Source organism: Pinus tabuliformis, chromosome 8 (genome assembly GCF_031772625.1).
Source record: "Pinus tabuliformis cultivar Carrire ecotype Pingquan chromosome 8, CPIR1, whole genome shotgun sequence".
Taxonomy (NCBI): domain Eukaryota; kingdom Viridiplantae; phylum Streptophyta; class Pinopsida; order Pinales; family Pinaceae; genus Pinus; species Pinus tabuliformis.
In genome coordinates this window covers 1,908,393,899-1,908,402,314 of record NC_142294.1, presented here as the reverse complement: position 1 = coordinate 1,908,402,314, position 8,416 = coordinate 1,908,393,899, and positions in this window count along the sequence as shown.

Genomic DNA, 8,416 nt, shown 5'->3' with positions numbered 1-8,416 from the left:
AAGCACACTGTTGGAGATTGGGCTCGAATATCCCGTTCGAGGATTCAATGGTGATCATACATTGCCTATAACACTCATTCAACATATCCATAATACGGGAATATATTATTTAAATCATCTCCAAGTGGAATATGATCCTATTTTTCAATATCCATCCTGGGTATGCTCTCAAGATTTGGGTCTTTTTGGGGAAATGGTTGTGTGTTGGTACATGTACATACAGAACTTATCTATGGAGGGTATGATCATATTAAGGGATAAGGAAGACATTTTCACGTGGGATAGCAAGATTGAATAGCGGTTGATCTTTGTAAAGGAGGCTTATAGGTATATCACGCATGTTCAATAGTGTCCTATAGATTGCGGGTGGTTTAGAAAATATTGGGATTGAAAACTTCCTCTAAAGCTAAAATGTTTTGGTTGGCCAGTCAGGCGAAATAAATATTAACTTGAGATAATTTATGTCATAGGGTTTTATTGGACTGGGCAGGTGTGTATTATGTAGGGTTGCACTTGAGGGCATGACACATCTTATTGCTAAATTGTTCATTTGCGGTATCCATATGGATTGCAGTGTTGAACATTTTAAATATATTTGTTGGTTGCAATACAACATTTGTGGATTCTTGTATTTAGGACTATAAGATGGGCTACAATGACCATCTATTTCTTACTTTCTATCTTATGTCGAACATTTGGAGGTGTAGAGATGCGTTTTTGAAAATATTTCACTGGACGTAAAGTGAATATGCATTATGATTTGTTCATACTTCAATGTGATTAGATCTGTGGCCAAAAAGGGACCACTGAGATGCATCAAACTTATGGACATCTAGTGAAAATGCTCAGAAGGGTTTTTCGATAGTGATGCAAATATGAATATATATCGCAGCAGGGCATACATTGTTTTAAAGTCTAGTCAATACTTTTATTTTTGTTGGAATATTGTGGCGGGCTCCAACGCTAGGGCGGAGATCATTGCACTCTAGGGTGTATTATATTGCACTAAATGGTTATCCATTAAGTTGATTGACGTATTTGGTGATGCCAAAGTGATTATTGAATGGACTGCAGAGAATATTCCCTTTGATCCTCCTATGTTTTCCTATTAGATGAAAAGGATTAGGAAGATGATTGGTTTGTTTGGTGGGTTGACATTCACCCTTATTTTCCAAGAACATAATGGAATTGTTGATGCTCTATCTAAAGTTGGCCATAGATAACATCCTAAGAAGATCATCTACTCTGCTTTCATCAATGACAATTATCATGTGACTGGGAAAATCCACTTTCCATGAGTATGTTTTTGCAAAATGAGGACCTTTTTGTTTTTATTTCCATAATCAGAACTAACTATTTCACTTTAAGTTGTAGTGAACATATATGTAATTTCTATTATTTTGGAATGTCTTTATAACATATGCTACATGGGATACATGGACTATATTATTAACAAGGTCTTCTCTAGAGAATGGTGTTATTGATATGAAAGTCTATTGGTTTTTTATTATATATATATTGAATTTGTGTAGCTATGGTCACCTAAATTTTGAGTATTGAATTAAAAATATTCATTTTCATTGATTAGTTCTTGGAAGAATTAATATGAGACATGTTCTTCATGTTAGATTTGACAGAGAATTTCAAAATGCTAATTTTGAATTTTTAGCTTCAAACTAGTCAAGTCGACCGTCCCTCAAGTCAAGTCGGCCCCAGTGTAGAGACACCTCGCAAAGGCAGAACAATATATAAATATCATTCGACCTCATCAAGGCATAATTCAACCACACATAAGCAAGAATTCTAGGAAGTTTTCTGGTGGCATATTCTGGGAATGCCCAAATTCTAGGCATATTATGGGAGGCCAAAATTCGACCTAGGCAAATAAAAAATGGTCAAATATTGAAGGGAAAATTTTTGACTTGAGTAGAGAGTTCTTTGACCAAGTTTGACCATACCTTGTTGGACAATTTAATCTCATAGTTGACTAACTAAATTAAAAGGGTCAAATATTGAAGGGCACAATTTTGACTTGAGTAGAGAGTTCTTTGACCAAGTTTGACCATAACTTGTTGGACAATTTAATCTCATAGTTGACTAACTACATTAAAAAATTATCGAAGGAAAAAGTTGTTGGGTTTTTCCCCAAATGGTTTTTTTAGGGTAAATGTGTTTTCTTTGTGCATTGTGGTCTCTACTATCCTTGTGTTTTTATGGTTGAATTTCTAAAGTGTAATTATTTAATAATAAACTGGAATTTGTTAAAAGTTGTTGGGTTTTCCAAATGGCTTTTTTAGGGTAAATGTGTTTTCTTTGTGCATTATGGTCTACATCATAATACTTTTGTATTCTAATGTCATACAAAAATAAATCATAATCTTATTTTCTACAACTTATATGTAACAGCTACTTCATGCATATTTTGGATTTAGGGACTGAAATACTACATCAACTCCTTTTTTTGGAAAAAAAGAATGACAATTTTTATTTTAGAGAAAAAATTAGATATTGAAATTACTCATTACTACATTTGATTATGGATTTTTGATATTTCAATATATATATTGAAAGTTAATGAAAATTGTAGCAATTTGTAAATTTTTACTAGTTATTGTGATTATTTTATTTTATTTTATTTTTTCCTTTACAAATTTCACTTAATTGATATTTCAAGAAAAACATTGGTTAAGAGACATTTAATACATCTCTTAATAAACATTCAATGTTTATAATCACAATTTTAGCATTTAATTTAATTTAATTTTTTCCCTTGACATATTTCACTTAATTGATATTTTAAGAAAAACACTAGTTAAGAAACAATTAATACTTCTCTTAATCAACATTGAGTGTCTATAAACACAATTTTAGTGTGCTAATATGATACACCTATTAATAGATGTTTATGGAATTTTTTTTGGGCAATGAGTAAATACTTTTAACATGTGGGTTGAAAAAGTTCATTTCCATGTTTTAAAATCCATTCACGTCATTCAATGTCTATAATCACAATTTTAGTGTGCTAATATGATTTCACACCTATTAATATGTCTATAATCACAATTTTAGTGTGCTAATATGATTTCACACCTATTAATAGATGTTTATGGATTTTTTTTTTGGACAATGAGTAAGTACTTTTAACATGTGCGTTGACAAATTTCATTCCATGTTTTAAAATCCATTCACATGAAAGAAAGAAATCCTATTTTTTTATAAAGAGTTGGATTTAGGAGACATAATATTATAGGTAAATTTTGTTACCCATAGTCGAAATTTTAAGTGTTTTAAATTTTTAAATATCATTTAAATTCAGAATTTGTGAAATTCTTTGACTGTATTCTTAATGTGTTTCAATCTTTGGTGAAATAGAAAACAATGTCAAATAACCCAAATTAAAATGTTGATGCTTCTCACTACTTGAGTCATACATAGAATGTAATTAAAGAAACAATGACTCTCACATTGAATGTTAATATTGTTGAATGTAATTATTTCGCAAATAAAAGCTATTGTGAAAAAGCAATAACCTTTCTCTGTCATTAAAAAACCGTAATCAAAGTGTTGATGCTTCTCACTGCTTGTGTCCTACAGAGAATGTAATTAAAAAAACATTGACTCTCACCATGGATGCCAATATTGTTGAGTGTAATTATTTTGCACGTAGAAATTCTTGAGAAAAATCAATAACCATACTTTTTGCATGTCGTTAAAGAGAAAGCACATAATGTTGACATTGTCTATTCCAGATATTTATTTTTACGAATGTTCCTAATATTTTTTTGTCAAAAAAATATACTCAATATTTTAGTTTGAAAAATGAACTCGTTAAGTGTTTGCATCACTATCTTAATTGAAAATGGAATACATTCTTTACCTCAAAAACCAATATACACACTATATCCATCATTAGATCAACCATGAATTGTCAAAGCTACCAAAAAAAAATTGAACTAGCCAAACAAGAGTAGAGATCAAAGTAGCGCTCATTACATTTTTAGAAAGTATAGTTGCATTCTCTTCGAGAGATTATTCCTCTAGTAGCAAATTCGTTTCTAAATAATTTATAAAAAAACTAATTATATATACCATGTGTAAAATCTTAAAACAAAAATAACTATATAACTAAATTTCAATGTGATTCACCATCTACTCAAGTAAAAATAATGTAACTAAGTATTAGGAAAAAGTTCACTGTAGAAAAAATATTTAATCTAATAATAAAAAAATAAGGTATATTTAATTTAATAATAAAAAAATAAAGTAGTGAATTGGAAATTTAAGCTTCACCATCTACTGAAGTAAAAACAATGTGACTAAATATGAGAAAATTCACAATAGAAAGACTAATTATAGTTTGTTTATCTCAACTTCTTGTTCCTCCAACGAGACTCTGCGCTCATCATCAAGAATCTTTCAAAAGTCTTGAAAGTGATTACCTGGAATGATATTTTGTATTAACCATTGTTCCAAGGTCAATTTGGAACTATAAGCATTACCAATCGATGAAAGATCGGAAGCCATTAAACAATAGGAAAGGTGAAATTGGAACAAACAACCATATTGCGGATGGAACCCAGAATCTCTGGTTTCATAGACCAACGTCTTATCCATTAATTAATTAGTCTAATAACCAAAAAAATCTAATTTATTCCATTTGCCTCTGGCTTCCTCTCAGACGTTGTCTAATTCGTTTCATCTGTTGCTGGTGGTTCACTTCCGAGTGGGTTCTAACCTGCTAACTTTGATTCGGGAACTGGAATTGGTTCACGACTCGCACCGATCTGGATCTATCGCAATTGCCTAAACTGTAGATCGCAAAGGAACTTAACTCTTTGGAAAAGATGTAGTGACCCTGTAGAACGATGTGCGCCCCATATCCACGGCTCATTGCGTTTGCTGCTCTATCAAAATATCTTGCTGGACGACCAAAAAAAATATTAGTGAATAGGATTATTATAGGAAAATGAGAGAGAGAGAGAGTTAGCAACATATAATTCCAAAAATAAATAAATGAGTAAAACTGATTTGATAAATCTGATTTGGTACCAGTTTTAATTGATGAGCAATTTGTAGAAGGGCCAAAGTTTGTCGCTTGGATTTGATCGTTCATCCACTACATAGTGAGACATAAGTCTCTCGAAACCTACATCAAAAAATTTTGAATTTTTTTTCATTGCACATTAAGGAGACTAAACAGAGGTTTACACTCTCTTTCATTGTTTGATTCTTGAGAGTTGAAACCTGCCAAAGGAATCCTACCACTCATGCGATCCCATCGTTGATAGGGGTGGTTGAAATAACCGGAGGGAACATTCCTGTTGATTCTTGCCAATTCTATCTCACTAAAAATTTCGATGAGATGTGAAGATTTGCACAAGCAAAGCAAAGCAAGGCCATCGTCCAGCAACACCCAGCCCAAAAAAAGAAGAAACACACAGGAAGCCAACCTCCGAGGCATAGACATTCATGTACGCGCGCACAAAATCCGAATTCAAATTTCAAATAGAGACACTAGGCTAGTGGCGCGGCAGTTTGAAAATTCAAAATTTACATTTCACATAGTAGCTTGGTCCATCCATGCTTTAATTGCATGCACGGTCTGGACAGGATGATGGCGGCGATGGAGACGTGGACCGTATTGGCCTGTTTCCGCGGTCATCAGAAAATTAGGCAAAGACGTCGGAAATATTGGATGTGATGTTGAATACATGATATCGAATGCATGTATGGCAAGGGCTATACATTAGCTGGCCCAACATTTATGACTCAATATATGGCTGATTAGCCCTTGCCGTTGTTATATATCACTTTACGGATGGCAATGGCAGAGGAAACCAATTGGACGCGGAAGAAGCGGACAAGGGATGGATCGTGACGGGCATAGATTCGCAGGTTTTCCAAGTCTGGAACCGAGTGGTATCTGCATTTGCGCAGTAATCGTTTTCATTATACAGAAAAATAAGCACAAATAAAAGGAATATACCTCCCAAACTGTATGGCAGCGGCGTCGATATCTTTGAAGGGGAAAATAAGAACAGATCCAAACAGGATGTAAAATATGCAATTTCTTTTTCTATAAATATAAATATTTACATAATTTCATTTCATTTTTTAATGAGATTTTTTCTGAAGTGTTTTTCTGTTTAATTTCTTTAAATTTGTTGGGACTTTGTTGAAATCACAAATTTGATAGATAATCTTTGCATAATCCAAATGCCTGGGGTTTTCCAGTGTGCTGAATCTACATATACAATTAAAAAAACGAATTTAAATAACACAAATCAGGATCACTTCAATTTTTTTACCTGATTCCAACATTGAAAAGTAAAAAAAATACACTAAACACAACCCTTTATTATTTGATTATTATTTTATAATTTGTAAAATGTTATCATAATTAAAAAAATAAATTAAAACAAAAATAATATACATTTAATAAAAAAAACTATTTACCAATATGATTATAATTTAACTTACCATATCATTTTAAATAACTAAATCATAAGTAAGAGACAAAAAGACAAACCACTTTGACTAAGTTTCTAATGCGGCTAGGTTAAAATGATTGGAATTGGATATAAAAAAAAAAAAAAAAAAATTGTTTTATTAGAAGTGTTTGAATCATATTTTTGATGCCAAATAGATTCATTACTATCAAAAACTTTTTAAGAAATATATATATATATATATATATATATATATATATATCCAATTGACACTGAAGAGAATGACAATAAAAGTTTTTGTATTTATTTATTTAACATTAAATTATGGCAATTATAAGGTGAAAGTTATTGTCATTGAATTTATGTTGAGCGAGATACTTATGAGATATTAACTTAGTAGGCATAATGTGGCATTGTGTTTGACTGGAATTAAATGACATCTTAGTTAACTATTGTTAAAGTGCAAAGATGTTGTCTTTATTTGTAAGTTCCGATGGTAGTGTTATATGCGCTAATGTTTGCAATGCCAAACTCATTGTTGTCAAACAATTTACTGATATTTGTTGATCTTTCTTGATCAAATCTAACCAAATCTACCTATGTTCAGAACCTTTGATACAAATTGATTAACCATTTATTATCTTCTTTTGAATCGACAAATGGTACACTTCAGTCTAATTTTTTTTTGTAAGTTCAACAACAATGAGGCTACATCATGGTCATGTCCATGAATAACAATTGAATAGGGTGGGGAATTGAACGAGTGACTTAACATCTAGGAGTGCGCACTTAATTACTATCTATCCAAAACCCCTTGGACAACTAAATTAAATTAATTAAAATATGGAGTTGTTTTACATTTTATTTGTTGATTTTAATTGGAATTTATTTACTTCAATCATATATTTATGAAATGGAAAAAACTTTATTATTTTATTTTAATTTAATATATTGCTTAATTGAATGGTTTTATTATTAGTTAATTGTAATAGTAATTTACTTAATTTTATTCATATGTAAATTTAAAATGTGAAACAATTAGGCTTTTGATTACGGTAAAATAAATTATTTTTAAATAATATTATTTTTTGTTTGAGAGAGGACGTATTTGGTTAATATTGAGATATTTTGATTTTGAATTTTCTCTCGATTAACAAGTTTCTCGTTTATATATAGCAAAGTGTTATCCTAAACAAAAAGAAAATTTAATATTAAAATTTAATTCTATGATATAATCTTATATAAACATCTGATTTTGGAAATACCCAAATTTGTTGATTTGTGTCGTGATTTCAATAACCGCATGACTAAATAAAGCATGTGGTATTTAAATAATATTATAGGTTGTGTGTATATATATGCATGTTATAATACATGAAATGAATGATAATTTTGTCTTTATGAAATTTAATTTCATGTATATTTTATAGTGTAATTCAATATATATATATATATATATATATATATATATATATATATAATTTTAATAAAAAATAAAACATAAATTAATTTTTATTCATGTCATTATGTATTGGTCACTTTATCATGTTTAACGCCTTATTATTCTTTTTCTTCAAGACATTGATTGTGTATTTGTTTGATTTTATTTATGTTTATGGAGTTATTGCCTTGGCATTTGCTTTTCTAAAGCAAGTTGATAAAGTACTCCATTGATAAATTGTTAATTTACATATGGTTGGAAATTTTCATTTGGATTGTGCATTGCCACTATTAGTACCTATAGAAGATGATCGTTGAGTTTGAAGAAAATTCCATGATTAACCCAAAAAAAAACTATATTCATTTTTTGCCCTTAGAAAATTAGATTATATAAAAAAATAATTGTTGATGAACATTTTTACATAAAAACACATAAATATAATTGTATTTTATTTAATTACAAAATTATATATATATATAATTAAATTTTATTTTTAATTTTATTTTAAAATTAGTTATTAAATAAA